The 21,166-nt window shown below is 33.6% G+C and overlaps 1 protein-coding gene and 1 non-coding gene across 3 annotated transcripts in view; one reads left to right on the forward strand and one right to left on the reverse strand.

Annotated features, from left to right (window-relative positions):
- The window catches only part of LOC140450409 (LIM/homeobox protein Lhx9-like), a 779,178-nt gene that overhangs the window by 494,155 nt on the left and 263,857 nt on the right, over window positions 1-21,166 (reverse strand). The gene's annotated exons all lie outside the window — the stretch shown is intronic.
- On the forward strand, window positions 16,380-16,485 carry LOC140451562 (U6 spliceosomal RNA). Its single transcript, XR_011952084.1, has one exon. It is a non-coding gene; the product is annotated as a U6 spliceosomal RNA (small nuclear RNA).

The raw sequence follows: 21,166 nt of genomic DNA on the forward strand, positions 1-21,166 counted from the left end.
CAAAAAAAAAATGTAAACTGAACCCGGACTCTTACACATTTTCTGGAGTTCTTGCCACCAAAGAAGCTACTCCACTGACTCCTCCTTAGTATCTCAATAATTCCACTACATCATTTAAGTTTTTTTTATAAATAAAGCGTTCACCATTCTTCAATGGAACTCTGATGGATTCTATCCTCGCATAGAAAGATTACAAAAACTTATTTCAATACAGAAAACTGCAGAAAACTGGAAGCAATTCAGATATGGCTATATTGGAGAATGCGTAAGATCCCATGGATTTACCGAGTCACAAATGAGGAGGTCCTCAGAAGAATGAATAAGAACCGAGAGGTACTGACCACCATTAAATCCCAAAAGTTACAGTTCTTCGGACATATTATGCGAAATGAATCCAGATATGCTCTTCTTTAAGCCATCCTGCAAGGAAAAATATTTGGAAAACGAGGTCCAGGAAGAAGAAGAAGAACATCTTGGTTAAAGAACCTCAGAATCTAGTTCAATACAACATCTGTGCAGCTTTTCCGCGCTGCTGCAGGTAAGATAAAGATTGATATGATAATCGCCAATATTCGTAACGGATAGGCACATCAAGAAGAAGAGAAGAATTTCAATACACAATCTGCACTTTATCTGTTTTCAAGAGACCAATTTCTAAATAAATTATTGTGGTCGCCTAAAAAATTTTGAAGGGCATCATCGCATACGTACTAACTGTTCTAGAGCCAGTGGTGGTGTTTCGATATCAGCTTCAAGCGATATATACTCCTCTCTTTTTTCCTCCTACCACCTTGAAGCCGTAGCAATTACTGCATGGTGTCCAACCAAACTTACTATATTTAGTCTATATATTCCTCCCGACTATAAACTAGAAGAAAAAGAATTGGTTTATCTTATTTTTCAGCTTTTCCAACCATTGCAGCATACTACGTGAGGATCCAGCAGTACATTTGGAAGAGGTAAAATTGTTGAAAACGTTTTAAAGGTATCTGGTTCTTGTCTGTTAAATACATCCTCAAAGGATTAACCCTTCTCATTACCACAGTATTACTAACTTTATTTTTTTTTACTAACACTACTTGTAAACTTCTTGAGAAAATAGTTAATAAAAACACCTATGGTTTTTGGAAAAGTACAATCACATTTCAATTTTTCAATCCAGCTTTAGTCGTAATTAATTTACTCGGAACAACCTTGCCCTTTCACAAACCCACATTATAACAGCACTCAGCGGCCAACAAAACGCGTCTCAGCTATTTTTGACATTGAAAATGCTTATGATACAATTTTTGGAAAATCCATATTAAATAAACTGCGTCATCGCAACCTTAACGGAAATATTCTTTACTTTATAGAAAAGTTCCTGCAACCTAGATCCAAAGTATATGTAAATGAAAAGGCCTGTATAATCTGTATTCAGGGTCAAGGAGTACATCAAGTTTCTATTACAAGCCATAAAACCTTTTTATTCTTGCTATGAATGATTCAATTGATGCAATTACTTCTCTAATCCAATTCAATACGTTGAATATGTCGATGACCTTATTACCTTACAGTATTCAGTCGATTTTCTTCAAAACAGCATTTAATGCCTAGGTTTATCCCTATCACCAAACAAATCTTAAGTCATTAAATTGAGCAGAAAAGCCACCTGCCTCCCTGCACTAATCTTAATCAACAACGACCTTGTACCTGTAGTGGATAATTGTAAAATTTTGGAAATGATCTACGATTGTTGATTAAACTGGAAACATCGCATAAATCTTATAACGGGCTACTGCCTAAAGCAACTCAACCTAATAAAAACTCCTTCACATTTAGACAAATCTCTAATATAATCCAAAATAGATCTTATATCCCACTTATTCTCTTAATCTGACCTAAGACTATTAAATTCTTTTCAAAATACTGCTTTTCGTCTATGCCTCGGAGCTATTCGCTCCAGTCCGCAAGAAAGTCTTTTCTTCGAAAATAGGGGACACCCTCTATCTTTTAGAAGACAAAATTTGCTTCTATCACATGCTACTTCTTCTTCTTAAGGTGCCTTCTCCATTACTGAAGGTTGGCTATAACTACAGTAAATTGCTCTCTATCTTGAGCTGTTCTTAGTATCAAAAGTGTGTCCATGCCTGTCCAGTCTCTTACATTCTTCAACCAGGAGCATTTTCTTCCTCCTGGATCTCTTCTTTCTTCCACTTTCCCTTCCATTATAAGTCGTAGGAAGTTGTATTTTTCTCCTCTGTAAATGCTACTTCTACATCAAGTAATCCTTCCAACCACATTTACCATATTACTTATTACTAACACGGCTTGCACGGTTATAAAGCCATTCCTGCAATTATTCGCCCATCTATTAAAGAACACTGACCTATTCTTCACTTTGCCCATGCCTCCCCTGTGTCCCCCTTTCTGGACCAAACACCAATGTTTTTAATGCTTAATTTTTCTTAATTGAACTACACCATTTACAACAAATGTGACACACCCCCTACTCTTATAAAGAAAGCCTTCCTAGAAATACTAGATAAAACACCTTTTGATTTGGTTTTTTTCACTGATGTTTCCAAAAATTCTTGCGGAGTAAGATGAGCAGTTACTACTTTAAAAGATCTTATAAGCTTTACTTGGTTGCCCTCATCGTGCAGCCTTCAACCAGGAGAGTAACCAACTGTAACGTGCCAATGGCCTTAGTTGTAGAGGCACTAAATAAATAAATAATGCGTTTTGCATGCCCCTTTTGCTTAATTTTTCTTTACTTCCAATTGTTCAAAACGTTAACAACATAATATTACAAACCTATTGACTATCAGTTTTAGGCGGTGACATATGAAGGTTCCTCCTTGGCTGTACATGTATAAGCAAACTTATTTTGCCGAAACTTGATTCGCAAGCTATGAAGCACCGACTTCCGACTCCTATACTCTTCACAGTCATGACTAACTAACTAACTAAAAGTTAAAGTTAAAACAAAATTATTAAAAAAAAATTGAGAACCAAAAGAAAAGGAGTTATAAAAATAATATCCATAGCTTGGAATTGTTTAAAAATCTTAGCGGCGCTGTCGTGTTGTTAAGTAATTCGGTACTAGAATTCAATTTAATTATTATTGCTTGTAATATTATTGTTTACTTATAATATAGGCATAAAATGCTTGTCTCCATTTATTACGTCAAATACGTATTAAAGTTTTCTTTTATTTACAATTTTGTTTTTTTTTTTTTTTGTATAACTGATTATCTTCTATTTATGCTAATGTTATTACTAAAACCAGCCTTACAGATAACTGTATTCAATATAAATGGGCGCTAATCCTAAGATAACATCTTATAAATATACAAACGTTGAGATTGATGCAGGTTGACGAGACAAACTTAACTTTAAAGGAAAAATGAGATATCAGAACTGGAGCGGTAGTAATATCTTAGTCTACGTGGTAATGCATTTGATTGGGAAAACCTGAATTCTACTTTGATGAAATATATATATATATATATATATATATATATATATATACATATTATGAATTGCAAATTATGACCCCTATGATATTTTTTAAACTTTAATTTGTCACCTTAACCCTTTGAGACCTTACTTTTTTATTTTCAAAAAAAATGTGTTTTTATATTTCAAAAGTCTTCAATTAGTAAGATAAAATGAAAAAAACTTGTGTACGCTTTAAAAAAAAAAAATTTTTATTGTACATATGTATGTACATATGGTCTTAAATATAAACTCAACACTAAAAATATATTTACTACAAAGTAATTATTATTACATATTAATTGTTCATGAAAAGCTGCAAAACAGTTTCTAGCCTTAATTAAACACAGATGTATTTTACATTTTGTACAGAACACATGACTACGTCCATTACAATCTGTGTTTTTACACCTAGTAGCCTCCTTCTTAGAATCAAACTCCGGTATGTGACCAAAATTGTCCGTTTGTATTTCCAAAAATGGTCTCGTCTCTCCTCGTCTTTTAAATGTTAAAATAGAAGGCTTAAGAGGTGAAGATGCTGGTCTTCCTCATTTTCTACTTACTGAATTGCCCGTATTTATTAGGCTTTCGGCAACTCTGACTCTGAAGTCTAGAAATTTCATTCGATCCTTATTGGTTGTATTCCAGCCAGCTGTTGGTAAGAGCGAAGTCTATCATGTGCATAATAACACGCAATGTCCACTTTCGCGATCTAATAAATATTCGATAATAATTAATCATCTGGTCCATTAGATCAACTCCGCCCATTCCATAATTATGATCTTTGACAATTTCAGGTCGGTTAACATCTACGTAACAAGAGGCTTTTTTGTCCCATCTTCTAACTATGTCTAAATTACCTGCACCAACATAATTGGAGGCTAATTTCACAGTCTTTGTATCTAACCATTTAACTAGCACCACATTTTTTTCTTTATTGACGACTTCATCTACGGAACCTCTCGGTAGTTTCAGCATTTCATTGTCTGGTAACACAGGAGGTTTGTAAAATCTATCTATTCGAATAGTCCCTCCAGCATATATTTTTTTGGCCAATAATATTTCAAGTAGTTCATAGGATGAGAAATAATTGTCATAATATAATTTGTGGCCTTCACTGGTGGAAATTCTTTCGGCTAGTTGAATAAAGATAGATGCCCCTAATCCATGTTTTGTTTTATTATCTGCATTCAGTTCTGTAGATTTACCCTGATAAAAAACAAAATCAAAAGCCTGACTACTTTTTCCGCACAAGACGAATAATTTTATTCCCCAAGGACAGAGCTTCCCCTTCACATATGGTTTTACGGAAAGTTTTCCTGTGTAAGGAATCATTTGCTCGTCAACACTAAGTACTTCCTCAAGTTCAAGCTGTAAACATCTCTTTTTGACAGCGTCGATGATAGGACGAACCTTATAAAATTTATCTGTATCACCTGCTGGTCTTTCCAAATTGTTCACTAGATGTAAACATGTTCTAAGCTGGAAAAATCTGTCCCTAGACATGTTATCTAGGAACATTCTAATACCAAGGCTTCTTTCCCAGTACATCCTAATTTTGGGAAATTTGTTTAAATTTCCAATCATTATATGAAGTGCAAATAAAATTTTAATTTCTCTCTCATTAGTTGGTCTAAAATTTTTTCCGTTCTGTATGGCATATACATTTGTAAATGTTGCTATATTTTTAAACAAATCATTTGAAATATACTTCGAAAAATACTGAATTGGGTACAGTGGCTCTGTAAGACTTGTATTTGGGGAAGTAGAAGGAGTCTCTATCGATGCCTTAGTCCACTCTACGGTTCTCTTTTTTGTTTTAATTTCTCTTTGTTTTGGTTTTTTAGAACAATCCTTTTCTGAGAAACATACTTTACTTCCTAATTTTTTTGTACCCGAGTAACCTGCAACTTCATCTGGTATATATTCGTCGTCTGAATCATAAGTTCTCCCTAACTCCTCATTATCATTTTCGCTGTCATCACCTTCTTCCAGTGTCAATTCTATCCTCGTCAGAACTCTCTCGTCCGGGAACTTCCAAATTGTCTATTTCTGATACGTTACCGTCCTCTATCAGGTCAATTAACTCTTGGAGATGTTTTGGGTTGTCGAAATCATATGTTTTTCTTTTGTAATCCATGTTATCTGCAATCAACAATACTAAGTTAAAACCCAAGTTTAGACCATATGTACATACAGATGTACAATCAGAAATATGCTTTCAGACCACTTGTACATGCTCATGTGCATCTAAAAAATGTTTGTTTATTTCAAAACTATCGTTTTTATGGCAATGTTTTGTACTTTATAAAAACTACTTACCTTATAAATCACACTTAAAAAGTTGGATCGATTTCGTTTCACAAAAGATAACAGTTTTTTGTAAAATAAAACTAGCAGTATCGGTTACCAACTAAACAGCTGACACTCTACAACAAAATCGCTGACAACTTTACCTGTTGACCACTAGATGGAAGCAGAAGTTAAAAATGTGGATCGTAAATGTATATTTGAGTGACTGAATGCTATTTCGGTATAGATAAGCGAGTAGTTGGTATTTAACAAAACAATAAAAGCTATGTACATACACATGTACACAGGGTCTCAAAGGGTTAACATTTCCGTTAAGATCAGAAGCCATTCTCTATCCTGATTTTAAATTAAATTTTAAACTGTTTGTCCTTATGTAGTGTAGTTTAATGTAGAATTTTTTGTTTATGACATTCTCAACAGATTGTTGGATATGCCAAAATTGACGAAATTCCCCTGAAGATGCTCTAGGAAGCGAAAGTACTTTGGCAAGGTTTAATTAATAAACTGTGCTCGATATTTGCCTTGAATTTGATCAAAGTTTATTTATTCGAGCATTCAACCTTATATCAAACAATTATAACAATTATATACATTGATATTGTTAGGAATATTAACAGAAGTGGCAGTATTGAAATTAGTGTTAAACCTGTCAGTACTTTTACTATTTTTTGAGATATGACAAGCAATAAAATACAAACTTGATATTATTGTCAAAACCGTTACCTAACTACCCAAAATCGTTCCGAAAGTGAAAAAATTGGTCCCGAAATTAGCTACTTTTGGTACGAGTTGTATAAAATGGTACTTTCGATTTAATAAATCATACCGAAAGTTTTATTTTCCGGACGGCTGCAGAAAAAACATATTTTTATTTTCATACCTTATTTGTGTAGCAGCATATGATTTTACTATAAAACTCAAACAAATGTGAAAACTACTGTGATATAAGTACTTAAGACGATTTATTTGACCTAAGACAAACTATAACCTTCACACGTATTTATTTTACTCTCTTTGTTATTGTCTTAAATCTCCCATATTACTACATTTACTGATGTATAACCGAATCAGAAAAACTTTATCATCTGACAAGAACATTTCAAATAAATGGCTTTATCTGGATCTTGTGCTTGAAACGAAAGCGTTCACACGTAATTTTTCTCACATTCTGCAACAAAATCGTATGAAAGTCGTAAAAAACCATGTTGTAAAGATTTTACTCGAAAAATCTTTGAAATACTTGACCTTGCATCAGCTATTAAAATGATAATCTTAGGGGAAACCGGAGATATGACTTATGATTTAGTAGTATTATTTTAAATAATAAATAGGTATCTATAGTTTTCCGAATCGTGAACTAATATATAGTCAGTCATCTAATGAAAATATTGAAGGTGCTGGACAGAATGAACTGGGACAGAGAAATAAGAATGGCGACCATTTAGTGGAGTTCTGTGAAGAACAACATTTTACAATTACAAACACGTTCTATCAACATCATCCACGGATATTATACACATGGCGCAGTCCAGATGGGATGAACAAGAAATCAAATAGACTATATACTAATAAGATCAAAATGGACGTCGTCGGTCATCAATTGTAAAACATATCTGGGGAAGCGATCATCAACTGCTGGTATTGAACGTTTGGCTTCGTTTTAAAGTCCCCAAAAAAGAAGAGAGAAAAGTCATGTCTCTAAATTTATCAAAAATCAATGACTTCCAAAAAAACCTAGAAGCTCTTTCTTTAGACCAAGTAAATAGTGACATCTCTCAAATACCCAGAGAGATAGAGGAACATGGCTGTCGAAATGAATCGAGAGATTTATTTTAGAAGATCAAACTCCTTACCAAAGAATTTAAATATCAAACGTGGTCTATAACAGATAGGGAAGGTAATGTAAAGACCAATGCTGACGAAATATTGGAAATACGGCGAAACTACTGTGAAGAGCTATATAAAAATAACGAGGTAACAATTCAAGACCGAGAGAGGTGTTAGACAAGTATGCGTGTTGTCACCTGACTTATTCAACATTTAAGATGAACATGTTATGAGGATGGCTTAAGATGGACGGACCGGTGGAGTAACAGTGGCTGGCAGGAAAAGATTTGCTGATGACACTACACTTATAACAGCAAATGAGCGGGACATGTTTAATCTCCTGCAAAGAGTTGAGTACGAAAGCAATAAAGTTGGTCTGAAAATCAATAAAGCTAAGACAAAAATAATGGTGGTCGGCAGATTCCGCACTAGTGATGTTTTGACAATGTCGCCATCTTTGTTTTTGTGTTAACATATTTGTTACTCCCTCCCCTTTCCAACAACCCCTTGTACGTCATGATCGGACCAATAGCAACGAAGATACGTTATAGTGCTGTTTTGGCAATGGCTTTGTCTTTGTTTTTGCCTCAGCGTGTTAGTTACCTCCTCCCCGTTCCAACGAGCTCTCGTACGTCATGATTGGATCAATAGAAGCTAAGATATGACGTAATGCCCTTTTGGCATACTCAGATGCGCACGGCACATACTGCGTTCAACCCCATTTTTCATCTTCTTTCCAACAATTCCTCACACGTTATCCTACGTTAAGCTGTTTGGCAGTTACGACCTGGGGTTAGGATCTTGACTAAGTGGGGACTGCTAGGTCAGTAATATAGATCCAATGCTTACCGACAGTGACGTCACACTATCTGGCCCAACTGCCGCATACTATGCGTCAACTGACTACATTCAACATATTACATGAATACCAGATAGTGGACAGTTTTGTCTCCTTCGGGTCTAGTATAACTAATGATGATAACTGTGAAGCAGAAGTTTGGAGACGTATTGGTAAGGCAAAAAATGCGATGAGTCGCCTAACCAAAGTTTGGAAAGACAGATATATCTCTCAAAATATCAAGATGAGATTGGTGAATGCCCTTGTTGTTGTTTGTTTGTTTGTGTTTATATGACTGCGGACACTAAATCCATTCGCCAATCAATGCCCTTGTATTCTCAATATTTCTATATGGGGCGCAGACTTGGACTCTTCCCGGACGCGAGCGTTAAAAAATTATTGCCTTTGAGATGTGGTACTGGAGAAAAATGCTGCGCATATCTTGGACAGCTCATAGGACAAACGTTTCCATTCTAAACGAACTCGAGATTAACAAAAGACTGACCACAATATGTCTGCAATGTATGTTCCAATTTTTCGGTCACGTGGTTTTCAAAGGTGACGATAGTTTGGGGAGATTAATTGTTTCTGGAAACGTTCCGGGAAGAAGATCAAGAGGACGATTACCAACTAGATGGTCCAACCAAATTAAGAATTTAGCTAAAAACTCATTCTGCGAAGCTCTCAGAGCAGCTGAAGATAGAGACCAATAGAGAAAAGATAGAGACCAATAGAGACCAATAGAGATCTACAGTATAATATGAATTCAGTTTTAATACTGTTCATGAAAAGCCTATAATACAATTTAGACTTAAATTAAGTGAGTAATTTACAGTAAGTGCATATTATTTATTCTATTACATTTTGTATCTTCAGCAAGATCTATACAGTATTCCAAACCTGTGTAGTTACTCCTAGAACCACTCACACAGTGGTTGGAGGTTTTTAGGCATTAAAAATCTCTCACTACCATTTAGCACTGCTCTAGTGGTGTCTAAGGATATATTTAATCCTTCATTGCAAGACAAGTTGGATTCTATAAGGAAAGCGCATTTGTTTATTTTAAGTTTTTTATTTCAACTTGAATGAGTTAACCATGATAAGCTCAGAACAATTCAGAAGATAGCGGACTTAGATGATAAAGGCCTAAGAATTATCTATAAGATCTACCCTAACCAAACTGACAACATCAAAGTGGATGATGGGTTGACAAAAATGTAATCTCGATAAATAGAGGAGTAATACAAGGGTGCATGTAATTTCAGTTATTATTAAGAACATATAATATCGTAAACATATTTTTGTGCAAGCGCTGAAAGAACAAGAGAAAAACATATCAGTCTACGGAGTGCATCTAAATAATATTAGATATTCTGACGGGACAAGAACGATACCAACACAAATTGATAACAAGGAAGCTCCAATAATATTAAAATCTGAAGTCCAACATGCTATAAACAACTCAAAATCTGGCAGAGCCCCTGGGCCAGATGAAGTTCATATCGAGCTGATTAAACTTATAGTCGAAGACAATTTACTTAAGGGCAATAACTATACTCTTTAACAACATATACAAATCTGGTGAGATATCTAGAGAATGGCTGCTATCGACCTTTGTTCCGCTACCAAAAACCAAGAACCCCAAACACTGTAATCACTATAGATTAATCAGCTTAATGTCACACTTATTAAAAACGTTTTTAAAGATTATACATGCAAGAATATTCAAAAAGTGCGAACCGGATATGAGTAATGGACAGTTTGGCTTTCGTAACGGCTTCGGAACAGTGGAAGCTCTGTATAGTTTCACAACTCTTGCCCAAAAATGTCGAGACCAACAAAAAAATCTTTTCATTGTGTTTATCGACTATGAGAAAGCTTTCGACAAAGTTAAACATCAAACTATCATGGAATGTCTAAAGAGCAAAGGACTCAACAAAAATGAGATTACCATAGTGAGAAATCTCTATTGGAACCAACAGGCTGTGGTAACATTAGATGGAAATAGCACGAATGCGCAACAGATAAGTAGAGGAGTGAGACAGGGTTGTGTACTTTCACCAATACTATTTAATATATATTCTGAAGAGCTATTTATGCAAGCACTTGAAAACTGTACAGAAGGGATCAAGATAAATGGTGAAAATATAAAATAAGATCCGTTATGCTGACGATATAGTCATTATCGCTGAAAGTGAGACAGACCTCGTTACTAAATACAATTTGTGATACTGAAGAACAGTTTGGTTTAACAATAAACATAAAGAAAACAAAAACCATGGTTATCAGTAAGAGGGGCAAAGTCATTACAAGGATCCAGATAAAAAATGAAGATATTGAGCAAGTGGACAAAATGAAATACTTAGCAGTCTGGATTACGGAAGATCTGAATCTGAAATCAGAAATTCGCTCAAGAATAGATCAATCAAGAGCAGCCTTTTTGAAAATGAAGAAATTTCTGAGTAACCAAGACTCAATCTGCAAATCCGATATCGGATGGTAAAATGTTATATCCACTCTATTCTTTTTTATGGTGTCGAAGTCTGGACTGTTAATGTTGACTTAATGAGAAAGCTGGAAGCTTTTGAGATGTGGCTTTTTAGGAGAATTTTTGAAGATACCATGGACCGATCATATTACGAACGAAATGGTGTCGCACAGAATGGGAAGAGACAGAGAACTTATGACCACTATTAAAAGGCGAAAACAGCATATTTGGGAAACATACTTAGAAATGATAAGTACGGTAGGGGTAGGGGTCCTGGTAGAGGACAAATATCATAGATGAAAAACATTGGTGACTGGACCGGGTTAAACACATAGATGCTCTTAAGAAAAGCAGAAGATAGAGACGAATTTGCAATGGTTATAGCCAACCTTTATTAGCGGAGATGGCACTAGAAGAAGAAGATGGGGCAGTAGTATTTTGCAGCGTTTTTGGGGAGTTTACAAATAATAGTGTTCCGCATATTATAGATCAGTTAAGATTATGGACTGGATAAAGAGGTACTGAATCTGTTTTATTGTGGCATATTTAGGTTTAATATTATTTTGTGTGGGATGAAACCAAAAATAATTGTAATAAGAATTATATTTTACATTTAGCCTCATGGACCAGAAGCACTGAATAAATTTTTGATGGACAAAAACTGTAAAGAAGAATCAATTAAATTTACCATGAAAAAGAAAACAACATTACCAATACCATTTCTGGATGTATTAATCATACAGAAAAATATTTTAAGTTGATTTCATGATATCAAACAAACTATCTTCCAATAAAGTCGTCTCAGAAACGCAACTCGAAAATATTTGAGACAATATCATTTTAAAGTTATATACTCTAAAATGTATAATAATATGTCTAAATTGTCAATATGAATAAGTCAGAAAAAAATAAAGTTATTAGAGGAATTTTTCACCAAGTAACAATTTCCAGAGTGGAGATCGAAACGTCAAATAAACTTATTTTAAAGTAAAGTTACAATTAAAATAGTAAATAGTATAATAATATAATAAAACAATATATAAAATATTCCTTCGGTGACAATATAGGCTTTAATTTTACGCCGGTCGCCCCCCTTTTAAACCAAGTTGGCACTCAGGTACTTAATATGCCTCGTTATATAATTAATCAAAGAGTCATATTAAACAGTAGCGAAGAAATATTTGTCGGATGCTTCGTACAAAGATCCGACAAAGGTATGCAAGAAAACATTGAATCGTTCGAATAGCCCCAACAAGAATCTGCTTTAAACGGTCGAGCTGATTTTTTAGTCAAAGACAGGAAAATCTCTATTTAATGGGAATGCAAAACTTGGCGACAATATACTGTAATTTGTTGAAGACGGTGGTAATTGGAAAATAATCACCGAGAAGAAAAACTTTGCAATTTTGTGATTATATTTTATTTTTTTCTGCATTTAATTTGTGTATTTAATAGGGTAACGAAATATATAGCCATCAACACAAATGCTAATTAAAGGAAAACGTGAAAAATTAATGTTGAAAATGCTGTACAACAAGAGAATTATAAAAATTCTTCTCAAATTTCTACAGATCAATCATATAAAATTATAACCTTCATAGTAACCTATCAAATATTAACATTTAAACCACTTATAAGAAAACAAAAAAAAAACATAAATAAAATGTAGTCATATTTACAGTTCAAACCAAAGGACCTAACATAATAGCAAAGAATATAGATAAGCGTCTATATTCTTTGATAATAGCAAAGGATACAGACGCATATGCGTCTATATTCTCTGATAATAGGGCATGAGATATATTTTCAGACTCACGACAGTGGCCCAAAAATTAACAAAACAATGTACTGGCTGATTATTCAGTAGAGTAAAAGCCAAAAAAAAAGAAGAAGGAGAAGAAGACAAAACGTTTGTGCCAAATTGTTTTAAACATTTATTAAGATATATCGCTACTTTAGAAGAAGACGGTCATTTGTCAAAATGTGACAATTTTCAGAAATGGGAATTTAAAACATTGATAAATTTTAAAAATATCATAAAGCTTTACCCGTAACTACAAATGGGCTAATATTTTAGCTTTGGTGTGTAATAGCCTAACAAAGGGTATAGTCAGTCCCATACTCTCTGAATCCTTTTTTAGGCCATATAATTTTTTAATTGTAGCATTCTTCTTAAAAAAATGTGTTCTAGGATTAATAGTTAGGTAGATTTAGATAATTAACTTTCTTATTAAAATTATTTCACGTGTTTCTTTTACAAATGTACATTTGTCACAAAAATAATGACCAAGATGCCATAGTGTACAAACTAAAAAATACTGTCATTCTGTAGTAAATTCTCGTTAAAAATGTACTTTTCTTCATTTCAAAATTACTTCGTTAACTTTACACAGCACAGTCTCTTCATTGGTTTGACAAAAATCAACTTGAGCATAAGTCTACCCCTAAATCCTTGAGATGTAATCCCTAAATCCTTGAGATACAATCTCTTCATAGATTTCCGGCAAGCGTACGACAGCATTAAAAGGGATCAGATGTGAAATGTAGAATGTGTGGCAGAACTTTCAGTTCCAAAAAAACTTATCCAGCTTGTTAAGTTATGTGTGATAAGCTGTAGATCCAGAATACGGATAGATAACAAACTCTCAGAACCTTTCCAAATAAGCAGTGGCCTGAAACAAGGAGATGCGCTGTCACCTCTACTCTTTAATATCATCCTGGAGAAAGTAGTAAGAGCAGCACAACTTAAAACAGAATTACTGACAGTAAATGGACCAAAATTACTACTAGCATACGCAGATGACATTGAAATTGTGGAAAACACAGTCACCAATGTGAAGGAGACTTTTAATAAATTGGAGGTAGAGGCAAAGAAAACTGGTCTAAGGGTAAATAAAGAGAAAACCAAATACATGTGCATCAACAGACAAAAGGGACGAGATAGAATAGGGCAAAATGTTACAATAGACCCATATAACTTTGAAAGAGTGGATAGTTTTAAATATCTCGGAGCAACAATCACTGCAGATAACGACATCACAGAAGAGATTAAAGAAAGAATTCAGGTAGCAAACAGATGTATGTACCGCCTCCACAATACTATTAAATCTAAAAGCCTAACACGAACATCAAAAATTAGAATATATAAAACGGTGATTAGACCGGTGCTCATGTATGGGTGTGAGACGTGGACCCTAACCAAAGAAACTGAAAGAAAACTTAGATGTTTTGAGAGGAAAATCCTCAGAAGAATCTTTGGGCATTATCACGACATTAGTAGCAACCAATACCGAATGAGAACAAATGCTGAGGTCAAGCAGGTGTATAGAGCGAGCGATATAGTCCAAGAGATTAAATCCCAACGTCTAAGATGGGCTGGCCATGTCCATAGACTCCCTAATAACCGCCTAGCCAAGCTAATATGGGAGGAAGAAGGCCTTTAGGACGTCCACGAATGCGATGGAGAGACAACATATGGTCAGATCTAAAAACAATGGGGCTACCCACTGACCCAACTACTATGGACGACCGTTCAAGATGGAAGCAAGTTGTGCAGTCAGCCAAAACCCACCCCAGGTTGTAGTGCTACGAGAAGAAGAAGAAATCCTTGAGACATTTTTATAAGTCGAAACAATTTCAACTGGATTTATTTCTTTTTAAGTCAAAAGTTAACATAATTTGTAGATAGTTTGGTTCAAAAAAATTCAAAAACTTTTAATAGTTTTCTAAAATACTGACAAAACTCAAAAGAATGCGTAATTCTTTACAGAAAGTATTGTATTATTGTGTTTTTGAGTAAGGATGGCATATCTTAAAAGAATACACTGTTCTTTAAATAAAATGTGATAATACTCAGTGTTCTTTTTAAATACTGACATAACTTAAAAAGATGCAGTTTTCTACAACACAAGTACATCCTTCTTCTTCTTGTTAAAATGCCATACACTAAAGTGCGTAGGCGACTATCTCATTACTAGAATTCTGTTCTTGGCGGCGTGAAACAGCTCGCCTGTATTGTGTATTCCTGTCCATTCTTTAATATTCCTTAACCAGGATAATTGTTTGCGGCCGGCTCCTCTCCTACCTTCGATCTTCCCTTGTAGGATTAACTGTGGTATTTCATATTTTGTTCCTCTCAATATGTGATCAAGGTAACCAATCTTGCGTTTTTTAATTAATTCAAAGAGTTCTCTTTCCACGCCGGCTCTTTTAAGGACGCCATCGTTTCGAACTCTATCCACCCAAGGTATGCGCATCATTCTTCTCAATGACCACATTTCAAATGCTTCAAGTTTGTTGATAGATGTTTTTTTCAAAGTCCACGTTTCCATGCCATAAAGCAAGATGGACCATATGTAGCACTTGACCATTCTGTAGCGTATTTCGAAATTTAGGTTTTGATTACATAGGAGCGGTCTGAATTTCACAAAAGCTTGTCTTGCCTTTTGTATTCGGGTTTTTATCTCTTGTTGTGGATCCGATTGGTCATTGATTGTGGTGCCAAGGTATTTAAAAGTTTTCACGCGTTTTATGCGATCGTCACCTATGCATATTATTGGGTTTTCTGGAGGGTTTCTGCTAAAGACCATATATTTCGTTTTCAAAATGTTGATTTTGAGGCCATATTTTTTACCTATGCTATTCACTCTATCAAGTAATAACTGCTGATCTTCCAAATTATCAGTTATAATCACTGTGTCGTCCGCATAGCGTAGGTTGCTAATTGGTATGCCGTTCACCTTAATGCCTAATTCCGTGTCTTCTAATGCTTCCGCAAATATATTTTCAACATATAAATTAAAAAGCATCGGAGAGAGTATGCAGCCTTGGCGGACACCTTTCCGGATTTCAAATTCATCCCTATATTGATCTTGATCAATCCTCACCTTTGCCATTTGGTTCCAGTATAGATTCTGAATAATTCTGATCTCCTTCTGGTCAATGTTGGCCCTATGTAGTAGTTCCATCATGATATCATGTTTAACATTGTCAATCAAGTACATCCGATCAAGTTCATCCACTTAGCATGATATCTGTGAAGTGAAGCAACTGAAATATGACAATATTTTGCAAAATATCGAACCAGCTTTATGAATAACAATAAGGACACTTTTACCATCTGACGGCAAGAGTCGTTAACTAACTTTATGATGTCATCACATAAAAAAATATAGACTATTTAAAATCTGATCACTAACATAGTCCATTTTCCACTTTTTTTTAAGACATGATTATCTTCTTCTAAGGTGGAAATAAATTGAAGTTGTTAAGCCGTATTTAAAAGCTAAGGCAGTTAAATTTAATTGTAACAATTGGTATAGAACATAACGCAAAAATCACAACTCCTCTAGTGCTAGTTGAGCAAAGGAGAAACTAAGGAATTAAATGGAAATATTAAATTTTTTTTATTTTCTGTATTTAATTCCACAATGCGTACTTGCTTGGGCGGTGCATATAATGAAATTTGAATGTATAGCGAAAATTACTATGATCCTTGCATAGAGATGACAAGCAAAATTATGAAACGTCTCACATTTTTTACTGAGATCATTTCATTGCTCATCATCTTGATTGCTCAAGAAGTACTTATCAGTATAATGGGATATTCTGATGTGAAAAAATGGTTAAAACTTTCATTTACTGCAAAAATTTAAGTCTTTTTAATGCAGGATCTCAGTTGACTACTTATTATCAATAAAAATGAACACCATACCAAGTTTCTCAATAATAAGTAAGCGGTCTGCTTAAATATGCATATTTGTGTGACATTTTTTAGTTAAATATCCTGTTAATTTTTTGTTTGCATTTTAGCCTTGGTTTAGAACCTTTAGCCACGTAATTACTTACACATATTAGTATTTATTCTTTCAGGATTGTACAGGGAGGATACTTTTTACGCTCAGGGGTTCATCGGAGCGACTTCATTATAACACACAAGACATAAACAACGTTTAGATAGGTGGGCAATAAATTGGTACACAAGGGTTTTATATATAGCACAAGTTTCAGCAGAAAAAATGCTTGATTGATTATTTAAAGTAAATGCTTTTTTAATTTTCATTTTAGGTACAAAGTAAGCACTGGCTGTACATGTTACTAATTTTGACCCATCTGTATAGATTGCAATGTAATCTGAATATTTACTTAAGAAAAATCTCCTTAAGAGTACTATGACAAAATTCAGTTTGCTATTTAGGAATAATAATGTTTGTAGATAGAACACTTGTCAGGTATGGTATGTCCAGTGATTCATAAATAAGATTATAAGGAGAATTTATTAACTTAAGTTCATTGCAAGTTACAAATGCTTGTGCATGTGGTGGGAAATTCTTTTCTAAAAGAATGTAATTGTTAAATCAGCTAAATGTATTTATTTGATTAATTATTTTAGCATTGTAGGTGCACCGATAATGCTGGATTAGGAAATATTTGCTTGCTAGATATTCTCTGCGTAATGAGAGTGAGTTTTCAGAGGCTAGAACCAGCGTGGGCTTTATTTGGAGTAGGTACTTTTCATCAATACAATTTTCAAAGCTTTATATTCAATTCTATCAAGTTTACGTAAATTAGTGACCCATGTAAATACATGTACCTTACCCTATCGTGTAAAAATAAACTAAAACTTTTAAAATTTTTTTTATTATTGTGGCTTCAATTTCCAGGGTAAAATGTATTTATAAAAAAATAATAAAAATGTAACCTACGGTAAAACATGAAAGTTTTTGTTAAGATTTATATATATTTTCTAATTTTACCAGTAAAATATGTCTTATTCAAATACAGCTACGTTCTATGGAAATACAGATAGAAATAAAGTGACTGTCTGTATAATAAATGTCACTATAAATATGTTAAAATTCGCCATTTTGAAAAGTCTCAATATTGAAAGCCATCCATCATCTTTCCTGACTAATGAAAACATTAATTTATATGCAAATTACGAAAATAATTTTGTAGTTTCGAATTGATTTTATGCTTTTATATAAATATATTTTTACATGAATATTTACATCATTAAGTACAGGTTTGGTTGATTTGCTTGTACTACTTTGTAAATTAAATTGAATATGCTACGTGTCACTAAATGGATGTTGTTTTTTTTTGTTGCAAAGATTTTATAGTTTACCGGTTACGTGAATAAAAAGTTTTTCTTAATGGTTTTAGAGCTTTTTCAAAAAAATGTTTTGAGCAATGAGATGTAGAACAGACTTATAATTTTACAGTATTTTCACTGCTTTTGTTGAACTGACATCGTTAATTTATTTTCATAGTTTAGTTCTAGATATTGAGAGTCATATGGGGAATTCTACAAAAATTCGCACCTTAACTGGAGCCAAATATGGTGATATTGCAATTTGCTGCCCGTACCCCGCAGTAACAATTTTTTTCTGTAGGTTGATACCAAACAACATGTTTTCGGGTGCGAGCCTAAAAAAAAGGCAAATTTAAGTTTTTTCCAACAAAAAACTGATTTGTTCGCTAAAGCTATTTCATTCTTCTAGCGATCTGCCTCGAAAAACGAGTGAAAGAGGCTTCTATGCTTGGAGCACACGTACATATCAGATACCAATCGCTTCGTCTTGGTCTCCAGAAGGAACTCTGGTCCTTTGAAGAGCCAATAAATACATGGCAACGGTTATTCGGTCACTAAAATCGACGTTTTTTTTTCATTTTTTCGCGATTTTACCCGAAAATAGATTAAAAGATACCTCTATAGTTGGAGCACACATACATATTAGATACCAGTCGCTTCGTCTTGGTCCCCAGAATGAACTCTGACGCTTTGAAGAACCAAAAAAAAAGCTCAAAGCGTGGCAAACTGTTATTCAGTCCCTAAAATCGACGTTTTTTTCAGTTTTTCGCGACTTTATCCGAAAATAGATTAAAAGATACCTCTATAGTTGGAGCACACATACATATTAGGTATCAATCGCTTCGTCTTGATCCCCAGAATGAATTCTGACCCTTTGAAGAACCAAGAAACACCTGCTCAAAGCGTGGCAAGCGGTTATTCAGTCCCTAAAATCGACGTTTTTTTCATTTTTTTCTCGATTTTACCGGAAAATCAAGTTAAAATGACTTCCGTAAGTGAGGTTCATCTACCTATCGGAAGCTGATGACTTGATCCTCAGTATGTAGCCTGATTTGTCATCAAATTATAGATAGTAAATTGTAATATAGCTGAAAACCTTCACATATTAATTTATCGTGTTTTAAGTAAGAAAATACGATTCCATTTTTTTTCTTTTTTTTATAACAAACTTTTTTTTTGTTAGTATGAGTATTAGAACGAGATAAAAGTTAGTCAAGTAAAAAAAAATAAATACATAGAATACAATACATCAAAAATATTCTAAATTTTTTATTATTGATAGATACTATTTAACAATGGTATTTATACAATCAACATAAAAAAAGGTCTCGAAATTATATAACCTCAGCAAAGACAATAGTTGCAAAGATCAACATATCACTCAAAAGAATTAATAAAAAAATTAGGCCACAATAAATGTAAAGCTACTTAAAGAAAACAACATCCACGAGAAAAAAGAAGAACAGTGGAACAAAAATTAAAAGACATTATCCACTTACTGTATGCAAGAGAGATAGATACCTCTAGGAATAATCAAAACTATCGAAAATATTTACCAAAACAACACAATAAAAGTAAAAGTAAAAGAAGAATCCTATTTAAGCTGGCAATGGGCTAAAAGAGGGAGATTCCCTGAGTCCTCTATTGTTCAACCTGATTTTGGATGAACTAATAAAAAAAAAAATATGAACTAAAAAATGATACCCAATGGGAGAAAAATAACTTAAAATAATCTGCTTTGCAGACGACGCAATACTACTCTCTCAATGTGAAGACGATCTACAACGTATGCTGCACCAATTTAATATAAAGGCCAGAAAATTTAATATCTTAGTTTCCCCAAAAAGAGAAAATGCATGGTTACAACAACAAATTTATCAAGATGTAAATTGGAGCTGGAAAGTTAAATAATGGACCAAGTGATGGAGTTTAAATATCTAGGCATCATATTATCTAGCTATGGAAAGCTCGAAATTGAAGTGGAAAATCAAGTGAATAGAGCAAACAGAGCCGCAGGCTACCTAAATAAAACAATATGGAGAGATGAAAATATCGGGAAAGAAATGAAAGGCAGAATTTACAAAACAGTCATCGGACCAATAATGAAATACGCGGCCTGACACAGAGAGGTCAAAACAATGTTAGAAACAGCAGAGCTGAAGACACTTAGAAAAATTGATGGTAAGGTACTATGGGACAGAGCTAGAAGTATAGATATACGACGTAGATCCAAGGTGGAGAACATCAAGAACTGGGTAAGACATAGAAGAATAAAATGGAACGATCATAGAAAAAGAATGACAACAAATAGAGTAGTAAAGACGGCAAGAGATGGTTTCCCAATAGCAAGACGATCAGTAGGAAGACCACGAAAAAGATGGAATGACAACTTACTGGAGGCACTTTGAAAAACAGACAGACTAATAAAAATTAAATTAAAATCAACTATATTTAATTATAGAAACTATTCTCACTATTTACTGATAATTCCAAAGTTCACAATTTTCACAAGCTCTGTTAAATACATTCCTATAAAGTCTACCTATATAATTGCTTACAGAATTCCAAAATAACTTTACTGTTAATCGTTTGTTGTGTCTATATAGTAGAGATCAATGAAAGGTTCAAAAATGTACAGATAAGCCTTGTGAAAACACCCGGATTTGTTGATTTTGCCAAAATTAAAGGATTTAAACATATGCATAACATATTCATAACAATGTGAAATCATTTTAGGTCAGTAATATTTAAATATACATTAGTTGTTTAGTAATTTTTATTGCCTAATATCAGAGATTCTTATCCAAGGATATTTCCATAAATATCGAAGTAAAAATTAGATAAACGGATGTTAGGAAACATGAATGTTTTATACATTTTTTTATGTTTCGAAGCAACAGAAAATAATATACAATATATTTTTGTGTTGATAGTAAAATTTAAAATTTATTTTTATAAATCAGGATTGAACTTTGATAACCTCTAAAGGTTGTCAAGAGTGAACAGTTTTATGGGATATGAACTATTACTTGTTTTTTCCGGTCGATTTTTCTTTTGACAAAATGTCCCTACAACAAGGTTTGGGAAATAATAAAGTATTGTGTTTAATTTAAGATTTTATCTTTTT

The sequence above is a fragment of the Diabrotica undecimpunctata genome, chromosome 9, assembly GCF_040954645.1.
Source record: "Diabrotica undecimpunctata isolate CICGRU chromosome 9, icDiaUnde3, whole genome shotgun sequence".
Classification (NCBI taxonomy): Eukaryota; Metazoa; Arthropoda; class Insecta; order Coleoptera; family Chrysomelidae; genus Diabrotica; species Diabrotica undecimpunctata.